The 14,301-nt window shown below is 42.2% G+C and overlaps 1 protein-coding gene across 1 annotated transcript in view; it reads left to right on the top strand.

Annotated features, from left to right (window-relative positions):
* Positions 1-14,301, top strand: part of mtnr1aa (melatonin receptor 1A a) — an 81,105-nt gene that overhangs the window by 35,212 nt on the left and 31,592 nt on the right. The gene's annotated exons all lie outside the window — the stretch shown is intronic.

Raw genomic sequence — 14,301 nt, 5'->3', positions numbered from 1 at the left:
AAAGTAAATTATTCCGCTGTTTTCTTTATTTGGACTGAGCAGAGTAATTGGCAAAGGCGAAATCCATACGGTCTCTCCTCAAAGCACACGTTTAATTGGCCGAATTGCTGAAACTTTCAGACAATGCATCAACTGGCATAAATGAAGGGTGTCCGAACATATCAGCTTAGCGGCGGTTGAATCCCACAATAGACAAGGACTGGACTGACAATTTGTCTTTCAAACTAATCTTGGATGAGCCCCAAAGCCAAAAGACGGTTGTTGAAAGCAGGTTACATGTACATTAAGCTTCAAACTGAGGCTAGGATTGGCCGAGGTTTGCTGATTCAGGACGTGATTGACAGGATGATTGGAAAGGCAGTTCTCCCTCAGCTCCTGGCCTTTGAAAGACAGAGTAAGTGATATTTATGCGGGCGCTGGGGTGTATTTTTTGAAAGGAATAAAAGTCACCTGCTCGTCTCAATGAAGATGTCATTGCGTTTCCTGGAATGTCACGCAGTATGGCATTAAACTTGTCTAGCTTGCTGGGCGACGACCTCGTACTGATCGATCTCTGTTTGAGTCTTTTCGACAACTAAATAAGTAATGATTTCACGCACATACAGACTTTTAATCAGCACCGTTTAACACACACACAAAGAAAATACATAATTGACTGTAGACGTCTCGATTTAAAATCAAACGACAACCGTATCGTTGACGATCAGACGTGACTGCGTTTCAATCTTTCGATCTTTCGCCTAATTTCCATCATTGCGTTTTTTTTCAGTGCTGGGTCCGCGGAACGTCAGCTGATTGCGAAGCTTCTTTTCATGTTTTAAAAGGAACATTTGTTTGGTCCCAGTAAATATTAATCGTAAAAGCAGCTCTGTTAGACCACGCTATCTAATTTCAGAGTGTTTTTTTACTCTTGAAAAGTTTTGATTTACATTTTAGTCTAAAGTTAACCATAACCACAGTCATTTTTCCAATATACAAACCAATTTAGAGTATGAAGAACCCACTGGCAAGAACAAGAACAAGCCAATGATGGGTTAATCTTTCAATTCTAGACATGGCTGAGGGCGGAAACGGCGGAACAAGATCTTACATTCATGCATCGATATCAGTCGAACAATGATCACTTTGCCCGATGATTTCCTTATCCTGGCTGCGAGCTGCTTTGATTCATCTTCAGTGTGCAAGAACAAAAACATTCAGCTGATAGAAGCCACAGTATCGCCGGGATAAGCACAAAAACAAGCCCCTAGCAGCGTGCAGAATAAATTACAGTTCGATTTGCCACTGAGGAGGTACATTTAACATGACCTAGCATGCTGGTTTCTTTAATTAGTGGCGCGTGTTGGTGTGATAATTGCTTATCACAGTATGTTGTTCATTAAGAGCCCACAATTTTGCTCCTTGTGATCGTGGACTAGATTAGGCTTCTTTTTGCACTTTTTGTTTGGATGATGTGTAAAAAACATCAGTGAAGAAGGCAAATGTTGCAGTGGGAAGTTTGATCAGAAGATTTGAATGAAAGAAAAGCAGTGTGCAAGGCTAGCTGAGCACATGATCTTCTCTCTCGTCCTGGGGCTCATGGGGAAGAATGATTTCTTGTGATTTGGTTCTGATGCTGGATACTGATTGGGATTGTGTGATGGACAATATACACCAGAAGTAGCACCTGCGTTTTAACCCAACAATGATTGACTGAACAACAGTGAGTCAAGAGCAAGGATGATCACTCGGACACTCTGAGTGGTGAGCCGCATGACTTAAGATGTCATTTGAAAACTGGACAACTCACGTTGTCCATATCTGAATAAAGATATTATTCAGGGTTATTTTTATTCAGAAATGATTGGCCCTGTGACGTTTTGCCGTGTAAAATTACAACCTGCTCAGACAGATTGAAAATGACTTGGATGGAAGTCTTGATTTCTTGAAAAAAGTGTCCAGCTGACAACCTTCGATACCTTTTCTACCATGTTTCAGTCCTGGACAAATGAGGGATTACATCGACGGTCGGTAACACTTAATTGCGGAAATTACCGTAAGATTTCAACATTTATCTCGTCAACGCCATTAAGGCAAACTGAGGATCGTAAAGGGACCCATCTCCAGATCTAGAGCTGGACTACCTTAGCTGGAGGATTTTGTCAGTTTTGAATGTTTAAAGCTGAGAGGAGAACATGCAAACTCCACACAGAAATGCCCATCTTGGCTCTTTTTTGTTTCCTTTACTGGTTTGCGACCTTGAGAAAGCTTTTCTTGCAATGCTGTTTTTGTTTATTTGTCCAACACAGCGTTAGAGGAATGCTATTTTACAAAGTATGAGAAGTTATTTTCAAGAAGCAAAACATCATACCATCCCCTGTGTTGTGAAGTTATCCTTGCAGTCTGTAAATGAATGGACGCATGGTGCGAGACAGAGCACTCAGGAGCGATTATTGTCCAAATGATGTGTACTTTGTCACACTCTGATACACATTAGCGCAGCGCTGGGCTTCCTTGGGCCCATTCCAAAAACAACAGGGGATTATGTGTTAGGAAGCTGTCGGAACACCTACTCTAGCCCTAAGAGGATGAGAGTGAACTGACATGGCGTGGTATGCGGAGCTAAGCAGGGATAACGAGAGAAAGTTTATGGAAAATTGCGCCGGGTTTTGTATATGCATTGATAACACTGCCTTTGGAACACTTTGTAAAAGCCACTTTCCAACTCTTATGTCCTGTTATGTGGGTAACGGATGATGATGCAGTGAAGTGCGTGCCTTTGGAGTGGAATCATCTATTTCAGGTTAAAGTAAAGATCACCAAATAAGGAATACTAACAAAATGAAATGAGCTGAGATATAAAATCATTTGTGTAAGCATACAGACATATTTCTAGCCTAATTGCTAGAGACGAGTCTTTGTTTGTAGCTAAGGCTCTGTCCACGTGTATAATGATTAGACGTTGGTTAGAAATACAGGCAGTATTTTAACGGCATAGCGCGCTAATTTGTGTTTCCTCCATTCAGCGGTTAAACAGGTACGTACAGGAGTTTAGCTAGCTAGTTTAGTTTCAGTAGGACAGGCGAAACTCACCCTTGTCCATCCGTAAAAGTCACCGCACGCAACTGATATATATATTTTTTTATCACAAAGCCAAAAAAATCTGTCGATATATCGCCCATCCCTAACTTCAACGATAAGGCACTTCTCCGCTTCCCTGCTTTCTGATATCGTGGTCAAGCACGTTTCTGTGTGTTGGACTTAGACTAACCTCTGTCTTTGGACTCATTTTGCAGTTTTTTGTTGGGTTAATTTGACGACAGGCGTAACACGAGCTCGCGCCAGAGTTTTAAGCATGGCAATGAAGGCAAACTATTCCAGAAACTACTCCTTTACTTGCCGCTTTTTAACACGCATGAACTCTTTATCCTGTCCTTCTCCTCTACTCAAAACAAAGTATGGACATGGCAAAATGTACGATCCCACGTCAGCCGTCAGCTTCAGCGTCTGAGGATCTGCAGTACGAGCAAACAGGAGTCGATAGAAACGACAAGAGAAACCAAAATAACACAGCTCCATGTTTGTTTTTTGTGGCTGACCTATGAATACTCCTGTTCCCTGGGACCACTCCCATGCTCCTCTCATTATCATCCCTTCCCATCGGACAATTATTGACGCTAATTATTCACTCGGTCCCACAGGAATCCTTGGCAAAACAATTTTATACAAATGCTGTATTTGAAATGAGCTCAGTCTCACAGTCTCAAAGTCTATGATATTTTAGTTTTTTTTGTATTTTTGGGGTATATTTTCATGTTGAGTATGGGAATGTTGCAGCTCTATCATCTAAATTTGGTAGAAAACTAGTTTGTCTGCTAGACCATAGTCATTTACAATTATTAACAACCACAACAAAAGAGTGAGGTCCTCGCCTTGGATTACAATTGTCTTCAAAATGACATTACGTTAGAACTACACACTTTTGGAGTACACACAAATGTCATATTAACCGCTCTGCTCCTACATTATTATTCCTATTCCATTGTCCATTGTCATAGAAAATCAAAATATTCCATCCTTTGAACGGGGAAAGGTCATCGCGAAAGCCTTCTAATCTCAAAAGAATTGTTCGCCCCGAGGTCAAGAGCGTTGACGTAACCATGGGAACTTAACATCATTACCGCCGAGAGGGTGGAAAATGCCCCTCGTGTCGAAGTGTGGCCGATGCAGAATGCGAGATGCCCGCACGGATGTCTCGGACAATTCAATCTGGCCGCACAACGTCTGCTGCGGACACGAGTAATTGATTGCACGTTCATCTTCTGTGTCCATTAGTTCCACATGGGCGGCGTTCTCCCGTCCAAATCGCCGCTCGAATGAATCCCGCATTTACATCCAGAGGTTCTCACGGAAGGGCTCATGTCGCCGGTTCACGCCTTTGTTTGGAACGGCCGAATGGTGTCGTTATTGCGTTGCGGGTAAATCGCTCGTGTTCGCGTTAGTGTTTGTCTGTCAGGTGCTTGAGTCGGATGACAATGACAGCTTGTCTCAAACTGTACCTGTCAGACAGTTCGCTCCTGTGCAGAAGAGTGTCGGCCTCGGCATAATGAGAAAAACAGAGAAAAGAATGGTGTGACATCTTGGGAGTGAAAATACTACAGAAAGACTGTCCTGTGGTGTTATGGTACTTTTCGTATCTGGTTATTGGGGATTTGAAGGACACGTGCGATGCAAAAATGACTTTCTGAGCTTTCAAATGCATACCTGGAGTTGTATTGAGATGAATCCTAATTAGTAAGTCCTCTCCCCTCAGAAAACAGCCTCAGAAAACACCCAGTTTCAAATTTCCCAGTTTAGTGACATCATAGAGAGTGCCGCTGAAGGAAAACTTGACTGAGAGGAAGTAATGTGTGCTTTTCAAAACATGAGATGCCTACGTAAAAGGTATGTTTAAATACAGATAATTCCTAATATGTGTCTTTGTTTGTTAGTTGTTTGGTGTGTGGCCTTGATCAATTACTGTTATTCTAAACTAAAACATACTCCAATTCTATGGCTGGTAATTCTTCAGTAAGGTACAGAGTCTCTGCAAAGTGGTCCCCTTCTGTATTTACAGCTGGGTCTGGTGCAGTTGACAATATACAAGAGCAATAAAGTGGAGTTTAATCATTTGAGTAGATGAAATAGCTCTGTGACTTCACTACTGCACCAGCGACACACACTACTAGAGTGGCTGATAGTATTGCACTATGTTTAAAAAGTCAGATTCTGTTCAGAGCTTTTACATTTGAGAAGAGACTGCAAGACGAAATAAAAACATGTTATTAGAGGTCTAAACACTACAACTACAAGATTGTTGTATAAAAAAGACATGATACTTTTCTTGCAGAGGATGTTCTATTATCTAAATAACTGCAATTTTTGTGAGATGATAACTGAGTCAACTCAAAATGCAATTTAGATTGTCATTGATTGGCCCCTGTACATACCGTGCCAGCGGGGGGAATTCTCACACACAAACCTAACCCAATCACACGGCGGGACTTAGAACCAATCACAGAGCAGAATTGTGGAAATACAGACAATTTAGTTTTTCTAAAAACGTGCACACGATGGCACTTTGTACATTTGCGGATGAGAAAGACGACTGTGCTTTTCTGAACACCGGATTTAACACAATTTAGTTTTTTCTGCTTCTTCTGCTGTTGTGACGCTTCAACCCATCAGAGTAATGTATTTATAATAATTTAATTGTTTTAACGTACCGTCGGCTTTCGGAGTGGGCCGTCCCAGATTGATCCAGAGACACGGATCAGTGTGAGCCAGGTACCTGTGCACGTGAAATCAGCAAAATGATGTGCTGTCTGGAGTTTGTTGTTTACTGTTGCCGCGGTTATGCCTGAACAGCTCAGATGAAAACAACATTTATATTTCAGTCTAATTCATCTTTGTTGACCATCAAAGCTGCACACCATTCATTCCTCTCCCTTGCCGACTCTTTTGAACACAAACCCAGTGACGTCCTTCATCTATGGAACCGCAAATATCTCTCCAAACTTTATCATGTTTATTATAGTTCAAAGTAAAGTACAGACTTTTTCAAAACATCACATTCGCTAACCAAGGCCAGCTGTTATTCTGTCCTTTAAAGCTGACAGTCTGTGTGGCGTCTGCTGATACGGACCGCCGCAGACCCACGTGTCCGAAAAGGCTGGCGCGCTCGCTGGCGGCTGATTGATGCGTGTCTCCGAGCGCCGCACGCTTCTGTTTGGAGGCTGCGTTCACGTTTGTCAAAGAGAAACCATTTTTCCACACGATGTCTACGTCGTTAATGCTGATATTCGTTCAGTATCATGTGACCTTTGATGACATAACGTTCAAGAAGAGAGCGGCAGTAAGTAAAACATGATCAAAGCAATGGTCCTTTTGGAGATATTTAAAACTACATTATTGAATACCATAGTTTCCGGACTATAAGTAGCACCTTTTTTCATAGTTATGGCCGAGGTGCGACTGTATTTGTTATTTTCACTCTGGCAACTGCATTTCACAGGTTGATTATTTTCACACTGGCCACCACAAGAGGGCGCTCTAGGCTCTAAGCGACGCAGAAGAAGAATCTGCACTTCCTCTTCCTCTGGAGTTTGTGGAGTTGTTTAGAAGTGACACAGAGGAAGAAGAATTCAATGGATTTAGTGATTTGGGGTAAAACTGATGCTTTGGTAAACTTGTTAGCATGTTCTTTATGCTATAGTTATCTGAATAACTGTTCATATGTTACGTTAACATACCAGACACTTACCACAGTTCTGTCTGTGCCTCATGTAGCTGAAAGTGTTAGCGTTAGCATACGTACACCTATTCACCATGTTCTATAATCTGCTATTATTATTTATGTCCCCAAAAATGCGACTTATACTCCAGTGCGGTTTATATACGTTTTTTTCTTCTCTATTGTGGATTTTTTTGGCTGGTGCGACTTATACTCCGGAAAATACTGTATAAAGTCCATAAAATAGAAATAAGTGAAAAGGTGATTCTTCTTCACTTTGCGTTTAAGTTTATAATGAATAACACACTGGAAAAATATACAGGGAAAGAAACACAAACCCATGTACAGTATTCATATTGAAGATGGCGCAGTAATGTGAGGATAACGTTCTCATATGCGTGGTTTTCAATGTTGGTTTATTTATTTACGGTTGTTTCTTTATTTGCATGAAACGCCAACCTACTATGTGAAAACAAACTCGGAATTATTTTTTCATGCCATCCAAACTATTTGACAAAGTACTGTGGAAGGATTGTCCAAGCTATTCAACTTTAGGAGACTTAACCGCGTGGGAAACAGCAGATTGCGTTTTAAAATCAGATATTGCCGTTTCCAAAATTCTATAATCTGACAGTTAGCACTATGATCACCGGTAAAACTGATTCACCCCGACAATCCCGTTTGTGAATCACGCCATTATGTCTAATTAGACTCATGAACACTTTCCAAACGGTTAAACGACTGTGATGAGAAAACGGCGGTGATGCACAACAGGTAGCGCCCTTTGGTACGTGGATTAGTGAAAGAATCCGACAATTGCGTCGCGTGCGGTCAGCGCGAGCTCAGCCGCCGCGCCGCGCCCGCGTCTCGGACGTCTTGAAACTAAACGAAATGGCGAGATGAGCCGCGAACCGCGGCGAATCGGATGCGCCTCATTTGATCAAAGCTCATAAGCGTTTGGCATGCGCGTCTGAAAACAGTCCAACGTTGACATCTAAAAGGGGGAAAAAAACAGTGAAAGAATGCCAGCTATGAAATAAGGAGATTATATTGAGCTCTTTTGGGCTAAATGGGGTCAGAGAGGATGAGAGGATGATGGGAATGTCTGCAGAACAAACTAATCATATATAATAAAGTTCAACGCATGCTCTGGCTGAAAATGACCTCCTTTTTCCATGGGAACGTTGAGAATATAACCAAATATACAATGCGTGGCTGGATTCATGTGATTACATAAGACATTACCCTGAATCTGTGTCGGTGCATGACTCCGACTGGACTAATGAACAAGGGTGATGTTAGTAAGAAGTCGATGTTTCGGAGGTGTTCTTGAAAGCTGGTGGTAAGTCCGAGACATATTCCAGGGCTTATCATAAACGTTTCTATACTCTGCCTTATTAGAGCTTTCCAAACCGTCCTAGACACTTAATCTGTCATGTCGTGGAGCGTAAATGGAGGTAGTGTGCAAAAGAGTTCTGCTGTTTGTGTATTTGATATATATCTTGGCTCACGCTACATTGATACCGTAAATGTGAATTCTGCACGTTCATATATCTGGACTCGCTGAAAACCGTTGCGGGGGAAAAGGCAGGAACGCCACGACGGACGCTTGAATCCGATCGGTCGAAACAGCGGCGAACATTTGAGTTCAATCCGGTTTTGAGAAAAGCGCGGACGTCTTTCGCTCCGCAAACGCACGAACTGCAGATATGTGCACGTTTGAAAGACAAAATACATCCTCCCATAGAATAGGCTGGCCACACCCACCGCCACGTTTGTTTTGGTTGGTTTTGGGGGGCTTGACCTGTGGCTTCCTCCCACACCACAATGCTGCGCTGTGATTGGTCTGAACACTGGCGGTGTGGATCCAAATGGATTCTGGACGACTTCGGGAACGCACAGATATCGCAAGAATTCAGATTTTTATTCAATACGGCTGCGGGGAAAAAACTAGGAACCATATTAGCTTTCTTACCGTATTGTGTTAAATACCGGAACCAAAAAAATAAACTATGCTGTTTTTTTCATTCATTTTGGATGTTTTATTGCACTAAAAAACATAGACATATTTAAATATCCTTCCTTTGCCCTCCTCCTCCTCCTTGTTTCTATGGGAATGCTCTTCTTTTGGCTCTATTATTCCACAGCATGGAACAAAACGTATATAACTCCATGGAGAACGGTTTTAACTTCCTTTTTCCATGGATTCCCTCATGGATTCCCTTTCAGAAAGATATGCGGTGTTGCTTTCATGATCATTTCACTCGAAGCCTAAATCAGGACCAGATCAGTCAGGCTCAAGGACTCCACTTTGGATCAAACAGAAGAGTGAAGTGGTTTAAATGGAGCTTAAGATGGTTATCTGCATGGTTGAAAGTAATTAACCTCTAATCTACTTAGCATGGTTTAAAAAAGCCAATCTGGAAAATACTAACTCATGAACTAGTCAAATGTGGGTAGATTTCTGTTCAAGCCGATTAAACTTTTGCTCAATATTAACTTTGGCAGTGTGGATTGTTATGCAAACGAATCTACCGTTTAGTTCAAAATGCTTGAATATCCTCAGTGAAAGTGGATCCCAGCCCTTCAGCCGTCGCCGTGGTGATCAGTAGAGCAAGTCGTACAGCTGCTTGTGACACATTTTCGCAGTACGTTCTCGGTGGCGGCTGGCGGGACCGCGGCGGGGGGGTAAAAATGACCCTCTCCCACTGCTGAATAATTGAATTGAGAGCTGTGTTCACCGGCTGCAAACTGCATTAGTCTTGTCTGCCGCTCGTCACAGGCAGCACGTGCAACGCCGATGGTCGATGGGAGGCGTCTACACAACGAGGAGCGGCGCACTGATAAACAGAGGGAGTAGCACATTCCAAGTACCTCCAGTGCAAAGTCGTGTACACCTGATGGAGGAATAATCACTCAGCTGTGAGACGGAGGGGGCGGGGCATAACGTCAGGACAAAATAATTATGCAAAATGGATGTTTCAGAAATATGCGAAAATTAAATAATGAGTTTGATCGAGAGGAAATAATGTATTTATTGTTAAAGCTGAACAATATAAAAAATGTCTTGTCTATGTAATATATTTGTATTTAGAAACATGTTGGGGGTATGTAGCTATGCAGAGTCACAGTCTATGTGTATGATAATAACTATAGCCATTATAATCTGCAAAAAGCAAATATGTACATTAAACAAGGTTTTAAGGTTTTATTTGTGGATTTTTGTTGTTACTTTTATGGTCCATTCACAGATACGTTTTTGCAAATTGAGATATTGTAATTGGGATAATAACAAATATAACACCATTACTAAAAATAATGATTTACTGTTTCCTCTACACACCCTTACTTTATTTTCTGTAATGTGTTTGGTGTGATAACATTTTAGAAAACCAAACAGACAGTATATTAAAACATACAAATAGTGTTGCTTGAACACCAGAATAATCAAGTGTAATGACTGTAAATGCAGTTGAAGTGAAAGTGTGGACATTGCCTGAGGAAATGGAGTAACAGTTCATCTGTGTGCAGTGATAAGATCTAACTTCCACATCTACTGTCAAATACATTAATGGCTCGCTATAAATAAATCCATCTGCAGGCAGAAATATTTACTGAGTTTCTTGCATATTGAAACCCAGCGCAACTCGCAGAAACTCATCTCTTCTCCATTACAATGTCTGTGGAGGTGGAGGTCCAATAATGCAATTTTTAGTTCATGAAGCCCCTCCACCCTCCTCCACACACCTTCACCCGACTCATTTAGATCATTTCAGAGCTCAAATGTTCTTGTTGCTGCTCTATCAGCTGTTGTTTTAAGCTTTCTTCAGATTGCTTCACTTCACAGTGCACCAGCAGATGGAGCTGTCCTGTGCTGGCATTTTGTATGAACATTTCACAAGGGTTTTACCAGTTCTAAATAATATTGTAAATTACTGCAAATTTTGAAGATGTTTATGAACTAGTAAACGTTTTTGAGTCGGTGTGAGGGTTTAACCAGCTGTTAAACTTATAAAATATCCTTTTTTAAACTTGTATTCATGTTATAACGTTCCCTCATCAAAACAATACACAGAGTTATATTTTCATTCCTTCATGCGTCTTTTAATGCTGTTCATGAGGTTCCCTCCTCTGAGCCTCGGAAATGACTTAAATCAATTTTCTCAGAATGATCTCGCTGCATGAAGAAATCCTGCACAGTTTTTGAGTCTCATTGCCAGACAAAGGGTTTCTAACAAATTGCATTCATTACAAACAGTGCTTATATTAGCATGTGGATCAAGTCACATAGTTAGCTAGCTTTAGTTCCTTCACACTGCTGCCAGTAGATGGCGTGCTGACACCAAATTGCTGGGGAGCACATCTGACGGAGGCTGGCGGGTGTTTTTCAGTCCATAGGCTTAGGGTCTGAAGAAGTCCTTCTGTTCAACAGCAGCTGTGATTTAGAAAGCACTTTGTGTGAAAACGAATTGAGCTTTTGTAGGAAATGTTCTGACAAAGATGAAAACAGAATCCACAACAAAGGTATAGTTCACCGTCCTCTTAACAAAAGACCTTATGCAGTATTCTCATTCCAGTCAAAGTTTACGCAGAATTTACACAAATGTGACATTAGATTTGTTAGGTTTGTTCCCAGTGTTTGCTTTTTTTAAATCATTTTGAGCAATTTGTTTAATACATAAAACTATAAAACTGCATTTTAGTTCAATGAGTCGTCCAACCTGTCATAGGCATTTTAACTAATCAGTACCAAGAACTAAGTCCCTATAATATAATTTTGTCACAGGCGTTCACACAGTGACAGTGGCTGAAAGTGGCTCTAAATTTAATTTAAATGTTTTAACTGACATTTTTTCCCTTCATCCTTCTCTTAGAACACAGTGGACATTAAACTGTGATGCACAAACATCTAAAACAAACATTCAAAAGTTAGTTCGCAGCAGTATGCACTTGTCCGAGCGGGTTTCACACCGCTGACCTTTGCTTTGGCGGACAGTCGGCGCTAACTCTATTGTCACCAAGTCCAAAAATACCAACTACAACCATGAGGGGTCAGCAGAGGCTAAAATCACTTCTGATGGATGCATTTCCGCCACCTAACCACAAGCTGTTCAAGCCAAACCCAGTAAAGCAGATGTGCAATAATTAATGTCGTATGCATGATTAATGTTCTGCACGTTTTAATTTGTGGCATTCCGGGTCGTCCCGCTGCCGAGCCGGGAGTGGCGCGACCCGGGCAACCTTGAAGTCTGATGAGGGCGCTCCGTTCGTAATGAGGGCTCGTCATTGAGGGCTCGTCATTAAGGACTGGCTTTCAGGGATTTGGAACGGCACCGATGGGATTCTCCAATCTTCTGACGGGATCAAGCTGCCTGCTAATTGCAAATGGGAGTCCGAGGCCGAGCCGTAAATTGTGTCTCTGCGAGCGTGGCCCCGGTCAAACGCGCCGAGTCAAGTTCGTTTACCGCGGCTGAACAAAAGGTTGAACTGATTAGGTTGTTTTAGCGAGTAATGTCAATATTTGGAGGGCTGTAATACGTGTCGGGCTCGACCGAACGATATGGAACGATGCCATTGCCAATATTTTGTGCCAAATTAGTTAGTTTGGCAGTTGACTGGTCATCATGCGAGTTGTTACTGGAGTTGGTATCGTTGGCGCATACAATATTGGAGATGCCTTTGTACCTACCGACTAAATACAGTATTACGACAGGGAACATACGTCAAACATATATTTATAGTACAAGACATCTTAACACAGTCCTAAGTATGAAGTCTGGTATATTTGTCCAAATTTGTCTGTCAAAGTCCGTCAAATTTGTCCAGTTCCCAATTGTGCGTCAAAGTCCTTTTCTTCCATTTTACGACCGTAGATCATTACCAACATCACATGATCTCTCTCTGGGTGGAGTCTGCATGTTCTCCCCGTGTTACCGTGGGTTCTCTCCGGGTTCTCCGGCTCCTCCCACCGTCCAAAGACATGCTTGTGTTAGGCAGAATTGGTAACTCTAAAATTGGCCCTAGTGATTGAATGTGAGAGTGAATGGTTATCTGTGTGTCTCTGTGTTGGCCCTGCGACGAGTTGGCCACTGTCCAGGGTGTACCCCGCCTAATGCCCAAAGTCACCGGGATAGGCTTCAGTCACCCGTGACCCGTGAATGAATGAATATGCGATGCGGTACCAGAAAAAAGCAACAACATTTCTTCAAAATGATCTCATGTATTAGTTAAGATAAGAGATAAGATAAGATATTCCTTTATTGTCCCACATGGGGAAATTTCATTGGTGCAACGCAGGTAGATACAGAGGTAGATACAGAAGAACAGATCACTTATAGGAAGTCTGAAAAACACTCTCAGTTGAAGATCTCCTATAAATAAATAAAAACACCCATAGACAAATAAATAAATAAATACATAAATACCATTGCATGTGATCACGACAGTAATTGCACATGAATATGTGTCACGACGGCACATAGATTGCACATGAATTTCACAGTAATTGCACATGAATTGCACATGAATTCCAACAGCAATTGCACATATGACAGAATTGCACATGGTTAGGTCAGTATTGCGAGTGTTCAGTACTAACAGTGTTTGTTATAAAGTCTGACAGCAGCAGGAAGGAAAGTCCTGTGAAACCTTTCCTTCACACAGCGAGGGTGGATCAGTCTCTCACTGAAGCTGGGGGTGACACTCAAGGTCCAGTTGTATTGTTATAAGCCTTTGAACAACCTCTCGAGTACTTTTACTTTGGTGTTTTATATATTTTAGATCTTAGAACCCAATTTCACGGCAGAAATGCTCAATTCTGGCAATGATTTATTGAATTAAAAACATAGGAGGGCTTTTTTTTACCTCCGACATAACAATTTTGGGAAATTTGAAACAGAGTGTTTTCTGAGAAGGCGAGGACCTCGTAAACAGGATTGATGAAAGCAAAGTACGACTCCAGGCATGGTTTCGAAGAGGAAACAATATCATAATGTGATGAAAAGCTCTATTTTGCATCATATCTGACCTTTAGGCATTTTCCCGTCCGAAGCCGGTTTCAATCCCAGAGAGAGAAGGAGCAGAAGGCGGAGCGTATGATGCGTTTGGCTGTGATTCCTTCTTTTTGGCTAACCTGCTGAACCGGGATCCTCCATGTGACCATCAGCGGACAGTGGCCCCGTTCATTTGCACAACTAGCTCTGTGTTTCCGAGCCGTGCTTATGCTCTTACGTAACCAACAAACGCCACTTTTGTTGTTGTTGTTGTTTTTGTTTTCCGGCCGATTCTCACGTTGTCTCGAGGAAGTGAAGCAACACGCAGCGAGGGGATACGCTTTGTGACTCCATTCCGAGGATGACATCGGGGTGTCGGTGGTGTTCGCAGTCATTAAAGGGACATTAAAACTGCAGCGAGGAGGCAGGCGAACGAGGAGGCAGGCCAGCAAGGAGGCAGGCCACCGAGGAGGCAGGCCAGCGAGGAGGCAGGCCAGCGAGGAGGCAGGCCAGCGAGGAGGCAGGCCAGCGAGGAGGCAGGCCAGCGAGGAGACAGGC

The sequence above is a fragment of the Eucyclogobius newberryi genome, unplaced genomic scaffold (genome assembly GCF_026437365.1).
Source record: "Eucyclogobius newberryi isolate DKJ021-1_F unplaced genomic scaffold, fEucNew1.0.hap1 SCAF_4, whole genome shotgun sequence".
NCBI lineage: Eukaryota > Metazoa > Chordata > Actinopteri > Gobiiformes > Gobiidae > Eucyclogobius > Eucyclogobius newberryi.
Note: the sequence above shows the minus strand (reverse complement) of the source record. Positions and strands in the feature narration are given on the sequence as shown.